This window comes from Xyrauchen texanus, chromosome 3, assembly GCF_025860055.1.
Source record: "Xyrauchen texanus isolate HMW12.3.18 chromosome 3, RBS_HiC_50CHRs, whole genome shotgun sequence".
In the NCBI taxonomy this organism is placed as follows: Eukaryota; Metazoa; Chordata; class Actinopteri; order Cypriniformes; family Catostomidae; genus Xyrauchen; species Xyrauchen texanus.
This window is the reverse complement of record NC_068278.1, coordinates 55,813,350-55,835,640: the sequence shown is the minus strand read 5'-3', so window position 1 is coordinate 55,835,640 and position 22,291 is coordinate 55,813,350. Positions and strand designations below refer to the sequence as shown.

General features: G+C 36.9%; 1 protein-coding gene across 3 annotated transcripts in view; it reads right to left on the bottom strand.

The window, feature by feature from the left end:
* The window catches only part of lifra (LIF receptor subunit alpha a), a 63,219-nt gene extending 43,746 nt beyond the window's left edge, over positions 1 to 19,473 (bottom strand). For 2 of the 3 annotated variants that reach the window (XM_052111451.1, XM_052111459.1), the window contains exon 1: positions 19,324 to 19,473. The gene's annotated coding sequence lies outside the window, so the exon portion shown is untranslated. Of the gene's footprint in view, positions 1 to 6,136; positions 6,321 to 19,323 lie in introns of those variants that run through there. The other variant, XM_052111468.1, reaches the window with a different exon arrangement.
* Between the last annotated feature and the right edge of the window lie 2,818 nt (positions 19,474 to 22,291).

Sequence of the window (22,291 nt, the reverse complement as noted above, 5' to 3'; positions counted from 1 at the left end):
CTACAGCTCCTAAAGACTTCATTTACATCACTTGATAAAGTAACTTCTGTATCAAAGGCTGCAAAAAAGAAAACATAGTAACAATAACTAGATTTTTTTTTATTTTCAGAAGACAATTTGAGTGGCACTGGCCCATGCAAAACTTGATGCCAAGATGCTTGGGTGGTTGTCAGAACATTGCTATCCAGTTGGTAAGGTCTTTGCATACTGCCCCAAGTCATAAGAGTCCACCCCAAAGTCTCTAGATATTCAGGTTTAATTTGAGTCTATAGGATTGTAAGTGCAATTGATTAGAAAAGTACATGCACACCAACTCCAAAACAAGCTGCATTATTTGAGGTTTAAACTAATCTTAACTTGTACAGTGTTGAACTCTGAATATTCTTTCAAAGCCTACTTGAAATCAAAAGCAAGTTTAAACAGGCCTCGATATTCAGTCCCTCCCGTAAGTAAATCTCCAGACACCGCCTCATATTGAAACTGAAGCTATTTCACTCTTCCAGTAAACCAGAGACTGAGAGACACCACACTTGGGGAAAACAATTTTATGTAGAAAAAGTAACTGTTGAGGCCAAGCAGAAAGAAAAGTGGAAAGCAAATATTTTGATGAAAAACAAGATTGGCAGTGCAAAAAAAAACACCACAAAAAAAAAAGAAAAATAAATCTGCTGTTGCTAATAGAATATCCATAATCAGACTAGCAAGTACAATTCCCCACTTCACAATACAACCCCTTCAATGTTCAAATCAAATCTACACCCTTAGTTGACAAGACATTTATGAATCGTAATTTTCAGCTGATGATAAAATGGGCGAAATAAATCCCTTAGACTTACATTAAAGAAATGTTCCAGGTTCAATATAAGTTAAGCTCATTTGAGGCATAATTTTGATTGTCACAAAAAAACAATGTCACTTTCCACGCATCCGCCATATTTGTGGCCATCAGCAGGAGGAAACAATGATGGTGAGTGGAAAAACCCGTAAAAGCAATATCAAGAAAACCTCAAATGCTTTTGATCCATGCCAAGTCCCAGGAAAGGTGTATACAGGTCTGAGGTCAGCGCAAATATTGCCAAATTTGATATTCACTTACATTTAAATATCATTTTATCCATGATTTACCTCCGTACTGCGGTGAGTCTGATGTGTGACCTGCGAGTGCACACGCCTACCGGTACATCGTCGTTAATATCTCTTATTCAGAAGTTACACATGTTTGTGTTTTCTGCTCTGATTTGGTCAAAATATCACAATACATCTGTGATGGTCCCATCTGTATGAATGTAAGAGCTGCTTTTAACTGAAAGAATACAGAAAGCAACCGAGACTTATTAGTGAATAAGACTAAAACAGTGCGTTTAAATTGTAGTCTGATAGTGTGAATAAAGTCACACTAAATATATACCATTCACATTATAGTGCTTTTTTTAATTATTACAGCATGTTACAATTATCGCACACTTGAGCTGCACGATTTGGACAAAAAGTAATATTGCGATTATTTTGAAAAATACTGCGATTGTGATTTGAACTGCGATTATGATGGTCATGTTTTCCTCTTGTTCAACTGCAAAAAGGCTACTGAGGTTTTCACACTTGAGCCCTCTTAGAACCAAACGGAGACCTTTTTTCAGTTCAACCACAAACAAATAAATATGTAAACTGTGAAACAAAGTCTTCTTCCTATCCAAATGTTACCATCCACCGTGTACCTGTTTTTGTCCATTTTGTGACAGGGTCTCAGCCCACTAATCATCATCATTAGTTTTTGAAACGCAGTCAACTTGAATATTAGGGATGCTCCAATCAGGATTTTAACATCCGACACCGATCTCCAATTTTCTTTCCATCTCATCAATCAATGCTGATCATTTAACTTTTTAATCAGCAACTCTGTCAAAACTGGTTATATGTAAACTTTCTGCTCAATGTCACTGTTAACTAAATGTCCCTGTTGGTAAAACCAAAGTTGTTGCCTAGTTGTTGCGGTCAAAAATAATGTTGATTGATTGAATAATTCAGTATACACAAAATATAATTGTTACGCTTTATTCTAGGCCTTAAAAACTAGTAGGCTTATACAAACATTCTTTACTGTATATAAGATAGTCCTAAAGAATGACGCAGGTGCATCCTGCTGGATATTTTCGTCATTACAGCGGAAACAACTAAAAATACTCCGTCATTTTGGGGCATACAGATAAGTGGAAGACATCATTAGAGACTATAAAAGGGTCTACTTTTATTTGTGTACACTCGCAATAACAAAACCTTGTGCTTTTGTAAAATAAAAAGGGTGCGCTTTAAGCGTCACAATAATGAACTGCACGAATACTTATCACACAAACATGAAACATATGTCTAAAGAAAGCTTAATATTTCTACTTTTAAATTAAACAATTCAAATTTTAAACTAATATTCTCCTGCAACGTAATCTGTATGAAACAAAGCAATGTACAGTTTTTACCGGTTCATCTAATTATAGATAATGTGATCAAACCCACCAGCAGAGCGCGCCATTCATACGCTAATGTGCGGAGACGATCAACGCAAATGTACACGCCCCCGACAGTGTTCAGAGGTTTGATGTAAACAATTCACTTTACTGCGCGTTTGTAATGATACACAGGCGATGAAACTCCTGGATAGGAAGGAAGAGTTAACATTTTCCTCAGTAGAAGAGCGGGACTCCGATGAACATTTGTATTTTTAAGAGAGACTTTATCCAGCCGAGGATACAATTTCGGACGATTAAGTCATTTAGTTCTTTAGTTGACATGCCATTTTATATAAACATGTACCTATTTTACTAGTGGGACTGTTTCCAGACTTGCCAGCCAGGATTCAGAGTATTGACATTTGAAATATGTCCTAATAAGCAAGTTTTAGTTACATGTAAATGTTGTTTCGGCTAAAGCAGGTATTTAAATTGTATGCTGTATGATATAAATATGATATAAAAATAATATGAATGTTTAGAATATATTTGATCTAGTGTTTATGCTGCCTCATTATCATCAATGCTTGTGCTTGCAAATATGTGTTCAGATTAAATTAGTAAAATGCACTTTAAATTTGCCCATATTAGAAAATCAGCATATTATAATGATTTCTGAAGGATCATGTGACACTGAAGACTGCAGTAATGCTGCTGAAAATTCAGCTTTGATCACAAATTGAATTTTACAATATATTCAAATAGAAAACTGTTCTTTTAAAATGTAAAATGAGTTCACACAATGTTTTTACTGTATTTTGAATCAAATAAATGCAGTCTTGGTGAGCAGAAGAAACCTCTTTTAAATGGTAGTGAAGGTCTAAAATTAAGTCTTTACATAAAGATGTAACTTCATTTAACTTAAAAACTTGATTTTGATCATTAAGTCTCCTCACATTCATTCTCTTTCTGTCACATTCCTCATTGATAGGCCCAGGGGAGGGTCTTTTGTGTCCTCCGGTGTGAATCACATCAATATTCATGATAGTTCACGCCACCTTTCTAACACAAAAAGTGTCTTTCAAAAGTTAAAGTACTATATTGTTTTGTATGAATATGTGATCAGGATGGTTTTCACATCATTTTGTAGCAAAAACTCGAGGCTACAAGATCCAATTCTCAAAAGTCTTGTGGACAAATGTTTATTATGTGGTATATGGCCTTATATCAATTACTTAATTTAGTTTTTTCAAAAACCACGCATAAACGTTATTTTTGCAAAAATACAAACATGTACACACATGTTGCTCACATATTATTGTAGCCCAGTTTGTGCTGAATACTGTGTTATCAGACTTTAGCCATTAATGTGTTTTTAAGCAACTGAAAAAAGCACAAATGTCAAGACAAGTCAAAATTTCTCCAGGGCCCAAAACACCCTCAGACCCCAGAGGGTTAATGTCAAACTGAAGTTGAACTGATAACCCATTGGTGTAATTACATTTAAAGTGAACATTTTGGTTAGTTTATCACCTAACTAACTGAATGAGTTTTATTCATTATATTAAATTTAGCAATGCATTATATTATAGTAACTAAATATTTGATATAGATTTATTATATGCATGTTCCTTCCTTTTCATTTTGTTGGAAATATTAGTTCCGCTTTCACTTGTTTCCACGTGGAATGTAATAATGGCGGCGACACGCTCCCTCGTGAGGTAAACAAATGACAAGCGAATGGAAGAGCGCATGTTTCTGGACTTTACAGGTGTTGCTGTTAATGCTGTTTGCTCAGCAATCATTTAATAAAGATGTTTGAATTATACCCCATCTTGTATTCTGCATGATTATGATACATGTGCCTTGCGGAGACTGAGATGCTGCTACCGCAGATAATAATTAAAAAAAACACTTCACGCAGGACGTGCCAGTTTAGTGTAAATAAAGTGTTTAGCGCACTTAATCAAACGGAACCGAACTCAAGAGCACTTCTGTTTCTGTAAGCATGAGAGGGAGTTGTGGAGCACAGAACTGCTCTGAAAACACTAACAATGCTCTAACTTAATATAGACTGGACAGAGCAGCGCAAATAATCTTTGAAGGAAGCAGCCTATTTATTTATTTATTTAATTAAAATCGCAGCCCTTTGCAATTTAATAATCGCACAAGGTCATATCGCGGTTTAGATTTTATTTCGATTAATTGTGCAACAATTAACAACACCGTCTGGGTGTTATGATTAACTCTGCCCTATGTGCCTTTCCAGTTTAATTGTATTGGAATCGATGATTTTATAAATATGATTGACACGTGTACTTATAAATGACATGTCTGAATAAATGAGCAAAATACCCACAAGTGTTTTATCCTTGCTTTCCCCCTTCATTGCTGCTCGACTTTGGCAAAATGAAGCCGTATCACTTAAAAGATAAAACTTTATTGAAGGAATAGCATCACTTTTTCAAGATTTATAAATAAAAACAAACATTTTGCCAAATTTTGCCGCATCCCACAACGCAGCACATTGAAGGTAAATGAAATGTCACAAACATTGCGGAGTGGTCATACAGTGACGTCACATGAAACAGGTCATTTGAACAAAGAATATTCCTTTAAAGGAGGGACCAGAATTGAATAGGCTGCATTTACACTGAAAGGCTTAATGCACAGATCCGATCTTTTGACTAAATCCAAATTTTTGTGCCGCCTGTTTCTTCACTTCAGACATTACCGACTGTGTTTACATCAATTACCTGCCAAAACGCACTAGGCTGTCACTCTTTAGTGCTATTAGTTGCCAAAATTTACATTTACATTACATTTATGCATTTGGCAGATGCTTTTATCCAAAGCGACTTACAGTGCACTTATTACAGGGACAATCCCCCCGGAGCAACCTGGATTTAAGTGCCTTGCTCAAGGACACAATGGTGGTGGCTGTGGGGATCCAACCAGCGACCTTCTGATTAACAGTTATGTGCTTTAGCCCACTACGCCACCACCGCTCCTACATTGTTAGGACTACTGTATGAACGGCAGTGAACATGCATTTTACTTATGATAAACATAACAAGAACACAATACATTTTTCAAAAGAGGATTCCCTCCACAATTCACACATAAATATTCCCATGCATGCATTCATTAATCTTACCAGAGCACTACTGCGTAATGATTTCATGTGCGAGCCGCGAGGCGATCGTCTCGGTTCGGCAACTGCTATAGAGTCCTTGAAAAATGTATAAAGTGTGAGGAAGTATTTATAAAGTAACATAATGACACGAGTTTTGCATTGGCAAAAGTCTAGTTTTAATATACTACAGGAGAAAAGCACATGTAGCTAGTTTTTATCATAAAATAGAAAATAACCTTGGTGAACAGGATCAGATCAGGTCACAAGACAAAGTGCTGCAGGGTAAAAGGAAAATGAAATGTCCAATCGTGTACTGTTACATGTGTTTGCAGACCATGTTTGCCGTTTTGGTTGAAAGCACAACATGGTCACACAAACGGATCTTATTAATATTGCAAAGGGCTGTGAACTGCCAGGGGGCAAAGAGCTGTAAAGCATAGAAAAGACAGAAAAGCATCCTTTCTTTCCTGAAACAAGGTCTGGCAAAACAATACCTTTTAAACAACAAAACACTGGCTCACTGCCCACTAGTTTCCTTGCATCACCAACATCAAGTTACCTGATTCAAGGCTGCATGAAATAACAGGTGTTTTTTATGGTCGCTGAGAGGTTACCACATTTTTCATAAATTCCTCATATGAGTCCGATCACCAAAACATAACAGCCCTGCATGCCCAGATATTAGCAGTTTACTGGAATCAAGAGTTTGTGTTGGTAGCCTGTATGGTGGGTAATCCGTGAAGTGTAAAACTCCTGGAAATAATATAATCAGTGTTTGAGGAGCTACTTTGAAACTTAGTAGTTAAACTACAGCTAAAAGATACCCATTTGAATAAGTTCACACATTGCACGTTACTAACAAAAAGTAGCTAAAAGAAATCAAAAAGGAATGTTTTGGGTTACCAAAAACTTAAGCTCAATTATCAGCATTTGTGACAATTTTGATTACCACAAAAAATATTTAGACTTTTTATTATAAAAGAAAGCAAAAATCTTTGGAGATCATATTGTATTGGATGTAACTTTATACGATTTGAAATCGCTCTAAAATCATGTTAACATTTTAGAAACGGTGTATATTTTAGCATTTATTTACAATAAGTGCCTTATTGGTTTTTTTTTTAAATAAATGCTGGGCCCTATGATTTTCGCTTTGCGGAAAACACGGACAGAATTGCGGAATCAATAAAAATGTAATTAACACACACACACACACGCACACACACACACACACACACACACACACACACACACACACACACACACACACACACACACACACAAATTTGATATTATACAATAGAAAATATTTGTCCTAATTTCTTTGACATGTCATTTTAATGCTCTTTGATTAAACACATGAGCCATTAGTTCTCATTATACAAAACCTTTAGTTTTTTAGATTTTGTTTCATAATTTTTTCACTCCACAGAAACAGAGCAAGCGTGAGTCTCATCTTTTACACTGTGTCGTTAACACTGCGTATGAACCCTCTTTGACCAGGAACATTTGCATTACACGATTGTTAAATTAAAGTTAAGTCTGAGTGGCAGTGCTTTGTGCTGGTAGATATTTTTCACTTGTTTTGACTATAAAAACTCTGTCAGTACAGTAAGACAAAATACACGTTAAAAATACATTCTCTGAAAAACCTAAATATCTTATGTTGTGTCGTTTCTAAAACAAGAAAAATCGAATTGTTCTTGTTTTAATAATTTTTAGATATTTTTTACAGGAAAACAACACAGACATGATCATCATTTGCCCTAATATCAAACAAACTTAATAGAAAAAGAAATTATGATCCACCATGAATTTTCTTGATAAAAAATATGATTGTGTCTGGTAAAATGTGCATATAAAATGGCAAGAAATAACATTTTAGTTTAGCATAAAGCTGACAATTTACACAAAGTTTATTTCTATTTCTGCTGCTCCAAATTTACTTCAAACTTCTCTGTCTGCTCGTATGAATGTAACACATCATTAGAAAGTGTTTCACCGCTGTTCAAATGCACTTTCGCATCATTTATTTTGTATAAATGTTTTCCATCTGAAAAGGATTAAATATTAAATGAAACAAAATGCAAAAGTAATCTCTTCAGTAATCAAAATACTTTTTGAATGTAACTATTCTAAATACCAATTATTTAAATTGTAACATAGTGGAATACAGTTACTAATATTTTGCATTTTAAATACGTTCCGTTACTTGTATTTCGTTACTCCCCAACTCTGTTTATTAATCATGACACTTCAAAGCAATTTTGTGTAGCCAGTATATTTGCTGCTGAAAACATCTCATTATGATCATCACGTACTGATGAGTGTGTGTAGATGACAGAGAGCTTATTAACCTTGAAGCATGCAGTTATACAGCAAACTGCTTATCTGGAGGTGTGAAGCTGTTGTCAAAAAAATAAAAACTGAAAGTGCTTCATCCGGTTTCCCATCAAAATAAAAGCTTAAATTTAAGTAGATGTGTGATATTAAAGAAATTGCTACAGAAATACTTGACCTCTGTAAAGTAAAATGTAAAATTCAATGTAGTAATAAATAATAAATCAATAATAATTACATTATATTTAAGCAATATCTCATAAGTGTCTTCTACTGTGCAAAAATTTATATAGCAACAAAAAAATAAAACTAACTCCAGTGTTCTGTATAAGCATTTCATTTGATAAAAATAATACAAATGGCATGTTGAAATGTAATTGATCGGTTTTTATTTTGCCGAATTGAAGTTCCATGAATTCATTTGATTAGACAGTTTTTTTGATGATAACATTTTATTAACCTTTAAAAAAAAAAAAAAGTAAACACTGAGGCCGTTTCCCAGTCGCGGCCAGCGCTCCCGGCTACAGAGGCCGTTCCCCAGTCACTGTCTGTCCAGTTCCCTGAGGCTGTTGACGAGCCTATCCAGTTCCCTGTGACCATCGACGATCCCATCCAGCCCCCAGTGACCTGCGAGGAGCCTGTTCAGTCCCCCATGACCGTCAACTATCCTGTCCAGTACCCTAGCTGCCATCAACCAGCCCTTTGCTCAGTCAGACACTCATCAGACACCAGCTACCAGTCCATTGCTCAGTCCAGTAACCAGCACCCGTCAGACCCCAGCTTTCAATCTGTTAAGTCCCCAGCGGGTGCCACGCTTTCAGTCTGTTAAGTCCCCAGCGGGTGCCACTCTCTCAGTCCTGTCCCCCAGTGGTTGTTGACCTGTCTGACACAGTCCTGTCCCCAACAACTACTGACAAGTCTGCCCGGTCCTCTCCGGCCATCAACTCCCGGTCTATCCATTCCTCTGGGGCCCCTGTCCAGTCCTTCAGAGTCCCAGCTCGGTCTGACCCGTCCAGCGGCCTCCCCTAATCCATCTGACCTCTGCCCAGTATCCACCACAGACCCCATCTGTCCAGTGGACGAGGATTTTCCGGTGCTGAACTCAGCTGCTCGGTCCTGGCCTTCCCGTCCATCCAGGTCTCTGGGTTCTCCTCCGGCTCTGTCCTGGCCTCCCGGTCCATCTAGGTCTCCGGGTCCTTTTCAGGTTCTGCTATGGCCGTCTGGTCCACCTACAACCTAGCCCAGACAATTCCCCCGGTCTCCCCAACCCACCCTCCCTTGTCTGGCATCTGTCCCTCGGCCTGACCAATTCCTTTCCTCTGGTATTCTCCACCCACCGCCTCCTCGATCTGCTTTCAGTCCTGTCAGGTGATAACATTGGGGGGGGGGGGGGTCATGATCAATCCCTGTCTGCCCTTCTGTCTTTGTCAGTTTTTCATCCGTGTGAATTTATGTATGAGCACATGGTCTAGGCTAATGTTTGCGTTTGCCATATGCTCTCCCAACTATGCCCACTGGTTTCCTCTGGCCTCACCCCTAGTTTAGTCCTCGTTATGTTGATAGTCTCTTGTGCCTTGTCTGCATATATTGTGCTCCCTTTCCTCTTATGTTTGTCAGATTATTTCATTCCCATGTCTGTTGACCCGCATTCTTATGTTTCGTCTAGCTTCTTTATCAGTTTATCATGTTTAGTTCTTTTTTGTTCTTACCAGTTCTCCCTTGTGAGAGTGGTTTCCTTTTTGTTTTTCTTTTGTTTAATAAAATAATGTATTTTACTCACTGCTGGATCTGGGTCCTCCTCCCTACTTGCGTACCATGACACAAAATTATTGACAGGCAAAAAGTTCAAAGACCATGGCCCGCAAACACAATTTTTGTGTAATTTGACATAGAATAGTGCTGTCACAAAGACAGTTGAGATTTCTCATGACACTTTTTGTCAGTGATCAGGGAGTTGGACACATTTTTGCATTCCATTCCATAAATAAACCGCTTGCAGCACAACAACTTGTATTAAACACTCCTTTAAGGGAACAACATCTTTTAGATAATAATCGAACTACATCATTTTAAAAAACAGTTGTGTATTCAGCCACAAAAACAATAAGGACCTGCATTTTAGAGTGACAGAAACAACCTTGAAAAATGTACACTAAATAAGCTACAACAAAACTAAAACCAGTTAATCGAAAACTGAAAAAAGCAGTATTCAACAAATTATTTACTTTGGAATTTTAGTTCACTGTTGATTGATGACATATATTATTTTAAACTAAATTCACTAAAATATATATATAATATTTTTTTTATAAAAAAAAAAAAAAAAAAGACAAAAGAAACACTAGTGTAACTGTAAAGAATCCTCCTTTAATATTTACTAATGGAAAAGTAAAACAATTGCAACCAAGCATTTCTCCAGGAAGAACAACTACTCAATTGTGAATTAAATGTCTACATATGGGTCTCTGCTTTAAAGATTGTGTTCTATATATTAGACATGTACTTATTGGAGATGCACAGATCGACCGGAATCAGCTGATTTTCCGCATGCTCGGCCCAGTAACCGGCCGGTCAGCCTCACGTCTTGAGACGGTTTGTTTTGCTGCCAGCAGCGCAGGCAATAACGTCACAGCCACATGTAAACATGTCGTTGGCGTGGAAGTTCTTCACTGTGAGTGAAGACACCGAGTTCGCAATTTGTAATAATTGTAAAGACTAAAGTAAACCGTGGGGTAACCACCACGATAATGTTTGGAACAACAAACCTAATTAGACAATTAAAACACCCGCACCCAGCTGAACATGCCCAGTTTGAAGAAGCTAAAAAGGGCACTTCAGGCGCCTAATGTTAGCCAGAGCCAGCCACAAGTCAGCAGCCTTTCCTTGGTAAGAGCAGCAAATAGACCAAAGCAATTACAAGGAAAATTATGGAATTCCTGGCCCTGGATTATTAGCCGTTCTCCATAGTTGAGGACAGAGGTTTCAGAAATCGGATACATTTCCTCAGCCCAAAATACAAATAATGTGTAGGCGGTACTTTTCCGATGTCGCGTTGCCAGAGTTGTTTAATCTCGTGTCATGTCACACACGCATCCTGTTACAACTTACAAGCCGATCCCAAAGCAGCAATCAGTTTTACAACCTTCCTCCTCTTACATCACACAAAACACTCTCTTCAAATGAGACTTACCTCTAGGCAAGTGGGAAAATGCAATACTAGCTAAATGGTAAATAAGGGCTACATGCTGTCTTAAAGCAAATATTAAGGGTTGCCAAAAACAACATGAAGTAAATAACAAATAATCAGTATGCTAAAAACATCCTCTGAATAATTTGAGACAGTGACAACATATAATTGTAACTATCTCTGGCAACATTTTCAAATGATCCTTTTCTGTTCTGTTTACTTCTAGTTCATAGGACACTGTGTACACATTTATAATTAACTCACTGATTCATGCAGTTGAAATAATGAATGGTGCATGCCAAGGTGTATCATAAGTGGAAACAGTCCTTTTATTGTTTGCTCAAAAGTAGCGGTTAATCAAGGTTTTTTTTTTTTTTTGTTTGTTTTTTTTCAAAAGACGATATCTAGTACTGATATTAAGCATAAATATTATCTACAGTTATAAGAAAAATTATTTGAACCCTTTGGAATTGCTGGTTTTCTGCATTAATTGGTCATAAAATGTGATCAACATCATCAAAGTCACAAGTACAGACAAACACAATGTGCTTAAACTAATAACAAACAAATAATTATAATCTTTCATGTCTATATTAAAAGCATTCCATTAAACGTTCACAGTGCTGTGGAAGTGAACCCATAGACTAAAGTCAAGAGTTGGCAAACCTGGCATCCAATTAATGGTATTGGAGGTGTGGGTTACAGATATTTGACTAATAAAAAGCACTCAAACAGTTTGAGTTTGCTCAAAGAAGCATCTGCTGATGTTGACGATGCCTCACAAAAAGACCTATGATCAAGAATTGTTGTTTGAATAAAACTGGAAAGGGTTACAAAATGATTTAAAAGAGCTCAGATCTTCATCTGTCCACAGTTAGACATATTGTTTATAAAAGGAGACAATTTAGTACTATGGATACTCTCCCTAGAAGTGGCCATTTATCCAAGATGACTCAAACGGCACACTGCAGAATACTCAATGAGGTAAAAAAATAAAAATACCATAAAGAGACAGCTAAAGAGTTGAAGGAATCATCGAAACTGGTTAACATCTGTTCCGGAGTCTATTATATGGAAAACATTAAACAATCATGATGTCCATGATAGGTCACCACGAGGGAAGCCGCTGCTTTCTAACAAAAACTTGTCACACACCTGAAGTTTGCCAAAGACCACCTTGACTGATAAAACTAAGGTTGAAAGGTTTGGGAAGAACACGCAGCACTTCGCATGGCATAAAAATGGCACCACATAACAACATGAAAACATCATCCAACCAATGAAGTATGGTGGAGGAAGCATCATGATTTGGGGCCGCTTTGCTACTTCTGGGGCCTGGACTGCTTGCCATTAGAGGGAAATATGAATTCCCAAGATTATCAAAATATCCTACAGGATTATGACAGGGTGGCTGTGCGCCAGCTGAAGCTCAGTAGAAGTTGAGTAATGTAGCAGGACAATGACCCTAAACCTCAAAGTAAATCCACAACAGAATGGCTTCAAAAAAAGAAAATCCACCTTTTGGAGTGGCCCAGCCAGACCCCAGAACTTAACCCAATAGATATGCTATTAAATGACCTCAAGAGAGATGTTCACACCAGACATCATAAGAATATGGCTGAGCTGACGCAGTTCTGTAAGGAAGAATGGTCCAATAATTCCTTTTGAACATTGTGCAGGTCTAATCTGCAGCTACTGGAAACGCTTTGTTGTGGTTAGGGGTGTAACAGTAGGACACTTTCGCAATATGATAACCGTCACAAATGATCATGGTTTTGAGGTGCATTGATAATGTTATTAGAGGTTTAATATTTGGTTATGAAATATGTTTGATAAACACACAGATAAATATTTAAGTTATAACCAATTCTTGAACTTCATTTTAGATTTCTTCAACTTCAAATTGATCATGAACATCAGGACACTCTAAATCCATGTTTATCTTAGATAAAACACAAACAAAAATTTGCAACATGTACAGTAGTCAGATGACTAAAACAAAACAAAACAAATATTAATTATTACAAAATTGAATGTAATTATTGCCCAGGCTAACACTTCAGATATGCATTTGTATGCATTCAGTAATTTGTTGCATTTGTGATTTAGTTTAATTCTAAACAATACCTACGGAATATATATTATTAATTTGCAGTTTATTTATTGGCATTTTTTCCAATACGGTCTATTTTCTGCCACAGTTTCACTGTCAATTTCCAGCATGGATATTGTCAATGTCAATTTCCTCCACACCAAAAAACATGCACATTGTAAACCCTATTTGGTACTATGTTTTACAATTAAAACATATTATTAGTAATATCAAACATATTGTTAGCCTACTGTTGCACTGCACTTAGGCAAATAAACAAATAATTGGTGCATTGTAATGTTGAATGAGTGCTTAAAACCGTTTGCTGCATTTGTGAATGTGACAAAGAATAAACATAAATGTAGCCTTCCTAGTCATTACAAATGGTGTAAAACTACATTAAATTGGGTGTATCTTACAAACATGGGGCTATAATTTGTACTGCATTTCCACTTACATTCATCTCCACAATTCCACGGTATGGTGCTTAAGGTTTAAGGTGTTTCCCACCTGAGCAGTTACTTTTTTAGGGCTGCACCAATCGATCAGCCACCGATTGAAATCGGTCGATATTCATCTTAAATCCTTGATAAGCAATCAACTGATTGTGCCTATAATCAGGTCCGACGAGGAGGTTACCCCATGTGACTCTACCCTCCATAGCAACCGGACCAATTTGGTTGCTTAGGAGACCTGGCTGGAGTCACTCAGCACAATCTGGATTTGAACTCTTGACCCCAGAGGTGGTATTCAGTGTCAATACTCGCTGAGCTACCCAGGCCCTGCCATTTTGTTTTTAAAATGGTGTAAGAATTTTAAGCTGCCAATTTTCTATCTAGAGTCATTACAGTAGTAATTCTGACTCGCTGCACAGTAAGCAGGAAGAGGATAAAGAGGCTGCAAATGGTTATAAAAGCTAATTAAACAACAAATAAACATGCAAATACAAATCGGAGTACACGTGACCATAAGACATTGAGCGATAGAGACTGTTTGAGTGATCATGAGTGCTTTTAGCTTTACTCTCTTTAACATGAAAGCTCGGTGTCAAACAGAAGTGTGGCAAAGGGCACATAAAAAATAAATACATAAAAAAATAAAAAAAAAACGGTATTGGCCGATCTTGGTGTTAAAAAAGAAAAGGATCGACCAGTTATTAAATACAAGGGTTCACTTACTTTTTCCACAGCACTGTGAATGTTTAATGGGATGTGTTCAATGAAGACATGAAAGATTATAATTGTTTGTGTGTTGTTAGCTTAAGCACATTTTGTTCGTCTATATTTGTAACTTTGATGGATGAGATCACATCTTATGACCAATTACTGCAGAAAACCAACTAATTCTAAAGGGTTCACATAGTTTTTCTTGCCACTGTATATACTAAAACAGTGTTACCATTTTATATATGACATACTCAATTTATGAAATTAACGAACACTTTACACACTATTTATGCACTATTCACTAAAAGAAATGTATTTGAAAACAAGAAGTTTAGACATTCATTAATCAGTCAAGGTATCGTCCGATGCTGATAATCTCAAATTACTGGCAAAAAAAGTAGTGATTGATCAAGTTTTTCTCAAAAGACCATATCTAGTACTGATATTAAGCCTAAATACTATACTAAAATAGTTTTATATTATATTAAGAGCATGTGATACCATATATCTTTGGGAGTAACCAGGATATGTGGGGAGGCATCAGGAGACAATGCTCATAAACAATAAACCCAAGACACTTCGGCATGTGGAGTCGTGTGGGCCAGGAATCGAACCACCAACCCTGCGATTAGTGGACAACCCGCTCTACCACCTGAGCCACAACCGCCCATTTACAGAAAACAACAAATACACCATAAACTACCACATCTAACATTAGCAATACACATACTATAATCAGTGAATGCTCCTCAACAGAAGGCCTAGTTGACCTAGTCCTATATTACCCATAATTCCATGATTACTGTATAAAACAGGAAACAGATAGGCCGGACATTCTCTTAAAACCCACCCCCGGAACCATGCTGAAGTCATGAACCAAGAGAGAGGTAAGAAGAAAAAACAAACAAACTTCAAATTAATAAAACAGAAATAAAATTGTTTTTCTTTTTTCTTGCCTAATGTGCACCCTTAGACAACAAGTACAAATCGTACAACTTGTAACTCAAACATATAATGTGGGCATGTAGGACTCAAAAACAACCCATCACATCGTCACTGGATACAAAAGATACATAATATACATAATACATTAAAACCCATCGTAATCAGATTACAGTTACATATTCCAAAAATGTAAAAAAGTTTTAAATTTCTGACAAACTAAATGGTGAATTTTCCTGACATAAATTGATAACGACGATGGTTTGTTTAGATTGAGAGATGGTTTAGATCAGGGGTGCCCACATTTTGTGTGATGATCTACTTTTAAATGACCAACTCAATAAGATCTACCAACTAAAAAAAAAAAACACTGTTTCATTTAAAATAAGAAAATGCTTGTTGGGACTACTGCATGTATCCCTACATGGAATTCATCTTCTAATTAATAAAAAAATATATAATAAATGTTCAATGTTGATATCATTCAGTTTTAAAACTAAACCCAAAACACCTACAGCACAATAGATTACAATAGCCAGGGCATTTACCTTATTCTGATGACTTGCACTGAGTGGAATCAGACAGTTTTGCCTAATCTGGGCAGTAGCATCGCAATTTCACGCTCTGTTCTCAGAAGTCCTTGGAAGGCGTGTATGCGCAAACCTATTTGTCATGGCAGCTGAATAAACAAAACCTCGCCTGGTCAATATTTACTCATCAAGTGCAAGTCAGACAGAAACTAAAAGAAGGAAAGACATTATATTTATTTTTATTAAAATTGAACTAAAGTACATATAAATTTTGTGCGATCTACCAGTCGATCACAAAGGCAATGCTGGTAGATCGCGATCGACGTATTGGGCACCCCTGGTTTAGATGCACGTTCTCTACGGGATCTCTCAAGACTCCTACTGTCGCATGCGCAGACAACACCGGTCAACGAAATCCGTGGCCCTCATCATTTGGCAGGAGCAGGAATAGCTGAAAATACTGACACGATTTGTGAATCATTGCTGGTACGGCATAGAAATCCCCTGGTTGCAAATGCAAACTGTACTATATTAGCCAGGACATCTTGAATGTTGTTCCATTCCATACTGAAGCTGAAAACATTACCACTCCCCCAGGTGAGCGGTACTTAAACCTTCATCATTTAAGAAAACATTTTTGAATACAAAAATCTACTGAAAAAATACCCCTGGAAAACCTGCTATGGCTTTCCTTTTTCACCTCTCATGATTTTGCATCCCTGATCATAACTAATCCAAATTGTACACATAAATACTAAATTAATTGAAAATGTGTTTTAAGTTCTTAGGAATGATTTGGATAAATTGTTGTTGAGAACGGTTCAATGTCTGGATAATGGAAACGTACTGGCAAATGTAACATGTTCAACACTTATAGTAATTAGGAAAGACACACTAAAAGTTTAAATCTGTTTTTATCTATTCTTTAAAACTAGATTTTGTTTTCTTTTTGGAATCAACGTTTTTTCCACTTTAAAATCCTCTTTGAACAGAAACATAGAAATCAGTCATAAACTGTTAGCTGGGGATGTTTGACTCTGGATCAAGCAGAGGAAAGGAAACACTCTCCTGCATTTAATTATGACAAAAATAACGATCATGATCACGTGTGATCTACCTATTGAATACAGTCTGAAGTTAATGAAGTGTAAATATACACTACCTTCAATACATGGTAGACTTACACTTTGCAGTGTTTTTGAATCTGAGGTATATCCTGTCAGATTTAGTTTAATGTTAACCAAAACATAAATCAGATTACGTTGTGGTTAAGGGATATTGATTGTCAGAGACTTCTCATAGCAACCAAACTGATATACGACCTGCAATGCCATCATTACGATAATCAAACGAGAGTGTAATTAACTGTGTTTTAAACACCCGTCTCTGCAAAACGTTTGATAAACAAATTTTTATTATCATTTAATGTAAGAACATCGACTCATAAATTGATATTATTCAATAAAAGTGAATGTTTGTCACGGACTGTAAACCCCCCTGCCCTAAGTGACATAACACACAACTGAATCTCGTCAAAATGGGAGTGGAAGATATCCACAGGATTTACCAACTTAGAAGTCCGACATAATGTGTAATTCTGTTGCACTTTCCCCAGTTGAAAGGTGGAAATTCAGACTCTCCGAGTTGAATGTAACGCTTCATGAATCATCACAGCAACAACAATACGGAGCATTGCAGCTTTCACCACAGGAGCGAACACTTGGCCACAGACAGACAGACAGATGGCGTATAGCAGCGAACTGAACACATATACAGCAGGCGAGTGTTTCAAACAGACAGAGCGCAGCTAAATGGATCAGAAAGCAGCATCTTCAAAACTGAACTTCAACTTAACATGATGGTTATGGCATCTCCTGTTAATCAAACCATGATTTGAAAATAGACGGTTCAGACAGTCACTAAAAAAAAAAACTGGTGCACATTAACTAAAATTACTACAGTGACCTGAAGAACAGACAGACGTGCGAGAATCGGTCAGCGAATTTTCACATAATGACAAAATATGATGCATTATATTTTATTTATGTAAACCTTTGTATATTTTGTTACAGATTATTTTGTAGCAGCCTTTAATAACGAATAGATGATACACTGGAACAACAAGACACAATTCAGCAGCCAAAGACGTTTGTTAGACATGTTACTATATACACTGTTATGTCCATGTCATTGGCCCTCGAGTACTCGACGAGTTACTAGTCAGAGTACTTGTGTGGACAAAATTACCAAAATGCCTATCCCTAATATGTGCCCTTTTGGTAATCCAAAAGTAATCAGTGTTGGTGTAATGCATTACTAATTACTGTAATTAAATTACTTTTTGATCAAAAAGCAAAGGGATTACTCTTCATTTTTCAGTAATTTAATTAGTTACTTCTGATATAATTGCAATAAATACTGTATAGACTATAGAACAATTCTATATAACACAATAGTGAATTTAAAATTGAACATCTAATGTTAAAATATATGTTTTCTAATTTAACACTGCCCGATTAAATTCTTTGGCCAGTTCATTAATATTTTATGATTTATTTGAAAGAATTAAAAGAACGGTTTCATGTCTATCCTTGTGTTTTTCGCCTGGTCGGGGTTGTGTTTTTTGAAAGTAATTAGTACAGTAATCGAATTACACTGTAGAAGATGTAATTAGTGGTTAGTAATATATTTATTTTTTAGAGAAACTCACCCAACACTGAAAGCAACGAAAAGTGATCTAATTACATTACTTTCATATTTCTTTAATTGGGTCACGTTACTGATTACACTTATTGTTAAGTAATCAGTAATATGTAACAGATTACATTAAAAAGTAACCCTCCCAACCCTGCTATTACTTTACCATGGTACCACCACCTACCATGATTGATGTAGTGATTATTTGGTGGAGTTGCTTCTTAAAATATTTTATTATTGTTTAATTAGTACCAAGTAAAATATGTCACACAATAATATAAAGTATTCCTTAATTTGTTAAGGAAACACTGACTACAACTCAACAAAACAGCCCAAGAACAAAACTAGACAGACTAGACTTTTTTTCTGTGAACACAACACACAGACATCATATTAAATCAGCTTATAGATAATAAATAGGGAGAGAAAAAAAACTTTAAAATAGAGTCATATGTGTGCTGAGAATAACATTGACGAAACATAACGGCAACGACAACATACGCAACGACAAAACAGAAAATGTGAACTAATATATTGTCATGATAAAATTCTGTTAAAACATTAGTTAGCAAATAAGTTCAAAATGTGTCAAATTGGTCTAGTTTGTTGTTTGCAATATCATTAACCTCCTAAATAAAAGTTATATGTTATGGATTCCACAGCCAAACGTTCACATTTCATATTCAGCATTTAACATTATATATTCAAAAAGACACAAAATAAACCGTAAAACTTAACGTCAGGTAGCATGTCTAACGACCAAAAAAATCACACACGGTCCCAAACTATTACCTTGATATCGCGTGAATATCCAAATGTCTTCGAGATCACTCAGTTATATACTTTAAAGTATGTGGTTTAATGGCCGTCTAGACGGCGTGTCGAAACTGAGGGAACCGGACGAAATTCCCAGAATCGCTGTTGCAGCCTCAGGACGGTGCCGTTCACACTACGCTCGGATCAACAGCCAGGCGGCCAATGTGTGAAACACATTGGGATGAAAACGTTAATAGCTCCTACAAGCTGTTTTTATAGGGACAGGGGGCGCATAGTGGCTCAGACAGCCGATTCTTCCGTTGAGACGCATTCATATATCAGCACGTTTTTTGTTTAGTTGGAGGCATTTGTACACTAGAAATTTAAATAGTTTAAATTTAACTTAAGAAAATTATATTAAATCAATTTTATGTAGGATAATTAAAATGACCCTACATATAAACTGAAACATTCTCTTTCAAGCTCTTTAAATAATTAAAGAACGCGGCGAATCATGTCATCACAAACGTAAGTGATTGGTTCATCATGACCAACGATGAGAAAAGTAACAAGTACCAGGTGACAATACATGCAGTCTAGCCGCTTGGGCAATAATGTACATTTGAATAATGACACAGAGAACATTTAATGGCCATTTAGTTATAAATACACAGTGAATAGTCGTTCCTGACCAATTAGAGACACCTTTCGGGCCAATAAGTCCCGCCCATTAATTCGTTTCCTTTATGGCGATTGCTATTCTACCCGTTTTGTTCTATTTCTATGGACCAACAAGAAGGTACATGGACTGAGTGAGTAATGTAAATAACATGGGTCTTGGTGGGAGGGTGGGCGGCCTCGGACGTGGGCGAAGAACAACTGAGCCATTGAAAAACAAAAATGTATGTTCATTATGTTAACCATGGATTTCAAAGTGACCACAATATAAGAGGTTCAACGTGAAAATGTATGGGTTTACTTATAATATGGCCCCATTATGCCAGATTTATATATATATATATATATATATATATATATATATATATATATATATATATATATACACACACACACACACACACACACACACACACTGGCAGCCAAAAGTTTGGAGTAATGTAGATTTTGCTCTTAACGAATGAAATTGGCAGTTTTTATTCACCAAAGTGGCATTCAACTGATCACAATGTATAGTCAGGACATTAATAACATGAAAAATTACTATTACAATTTGAAAAAAATTCCTTCCAAGAGTTCTCATCAAAAAATCCTCCACGTGCAGCAATAACAGCTTTGCAGATCCTTGGCATTCCAGCTATCAATTTGTCCAGATACTCAGTTGACCTTTCACCCCACACTTCCTGTAGCACTTGCCATAGATGTGACTGTCTTGTCGGGCACTTCTCACGCACCTTACAGTATAACTGATCCCACAAAAGCTCAATGGGGTTAAAATCCATAACACTCTTTTCCAATTATCTGTCATCTAATGTCTGTATATTTTAAATACTTATATATATATATATATATATATATATATATATATATATATCACACTCACCTAAAGGATTATTAGGAACACCTGTTCAATTTCTCATTAATGCAATTATCTAATCAACCAATCACATGGCAGTTGCTTCAATGCATTTAGGGGTGTGGTCCTGGTCAAGACAATCTCCTGAACTCCAAACTGAATGTCAGAATGGGAAAGAAAGGTGATTTAAGCAATTTTGAGTGTGGCATGGTTGTTGGTGCCAGACGGGCCAGTCTGAGTATTTCACAATCTGCTCAGTTACTGAGATTTTCACGCACAACCATTTCTAGGGTTTACAAAGAATGGTGTGAAAAGGAAAAACATCCAATATGCGGCAGTCCTGTGGGCTGAAAATGCCTTGTTGATGCTAGAGGTCAGAGGAGAATGGGCCGACTGATTCAAGCTGATAGAAGAGCAACTTTGCCTGAAATAACCACTCGTTACAACCGAGGTATGCAGCAAAGCATTTGTGAAGCCACAACACGCACAACCTTGAGGCGGATGGGCTACAACAGCAGAAGACCCCACCGGTACCACTCATCTCCACTACAAATAGGAAAAAGAGGCTACAATTTGCAAGAGCTCACCAAAATTGGACAGTTGAAGACTGGAAAAATGTTGCCTGGTCTGATGAGTCTCGATTTCTGTTGAGACATTCAGATGGTAGAGTCAGAATTTGGCGTAAACAGAATGAGAACATGGATCCATCATGCCTTGTTACCAATGTGCAGGCTGGTGGTGGTGGTGTAATGGTGTGGGGGATGTTTTCTTGGCACACTTTAGGCCCCTTAGTGCCAATTGGGCATCGTTTAAATGCCACGGCCTACCTGAGCATTGTTTCTGACCATGTCCATCCCTTTATGGCCACCATGTACCCATCCTCTGATGGCTACTTCCAGCAGGATAATGCACCATGTCACAAAGCTCGAATCATTTCAAATTGGTTTCTTGAAAATGACAATGAGTTCACTGTACTAAAATGGCCCCCACAGTCACCAGATCTCAACCCAATAGAGCATCTTTGGGATGTGGTGGAACGGGAGCTTCTTGCCCTGGATGTGCATCCCACAAATCTCCATCAACTGCAAGATGCTATGCTATCAATATGGGCCAACATTGCTAAAGAATGCTTTCAGCACCTTGTTGAACGTAGAATTAAGGCAGTTCTGAAGGCGAAAGGGGGTCAAACACAGTATTAGTATGGTGTTCCTAATAATCCTTTAGGTGAGTGTATATGTGTGTGTGTGTGTGTGTGTGTGTGTGTGTGTGTGTGTGTGTGTGTGTGTGTGTGTAATGGCCTTTCTAGTATATGGGAAGGAGGAAGCAGGCGTCGACTTCAGCAAACCATGTGAGTTTGTTTACATTGAACGTAATAACAACAAAAATTGCCCTTTCCAGCATCTTATGAAACTGATGCTTTTCAGCCTAGCACACACACTGTACTCTACATGCCTCCTCTCCTCTGGCATC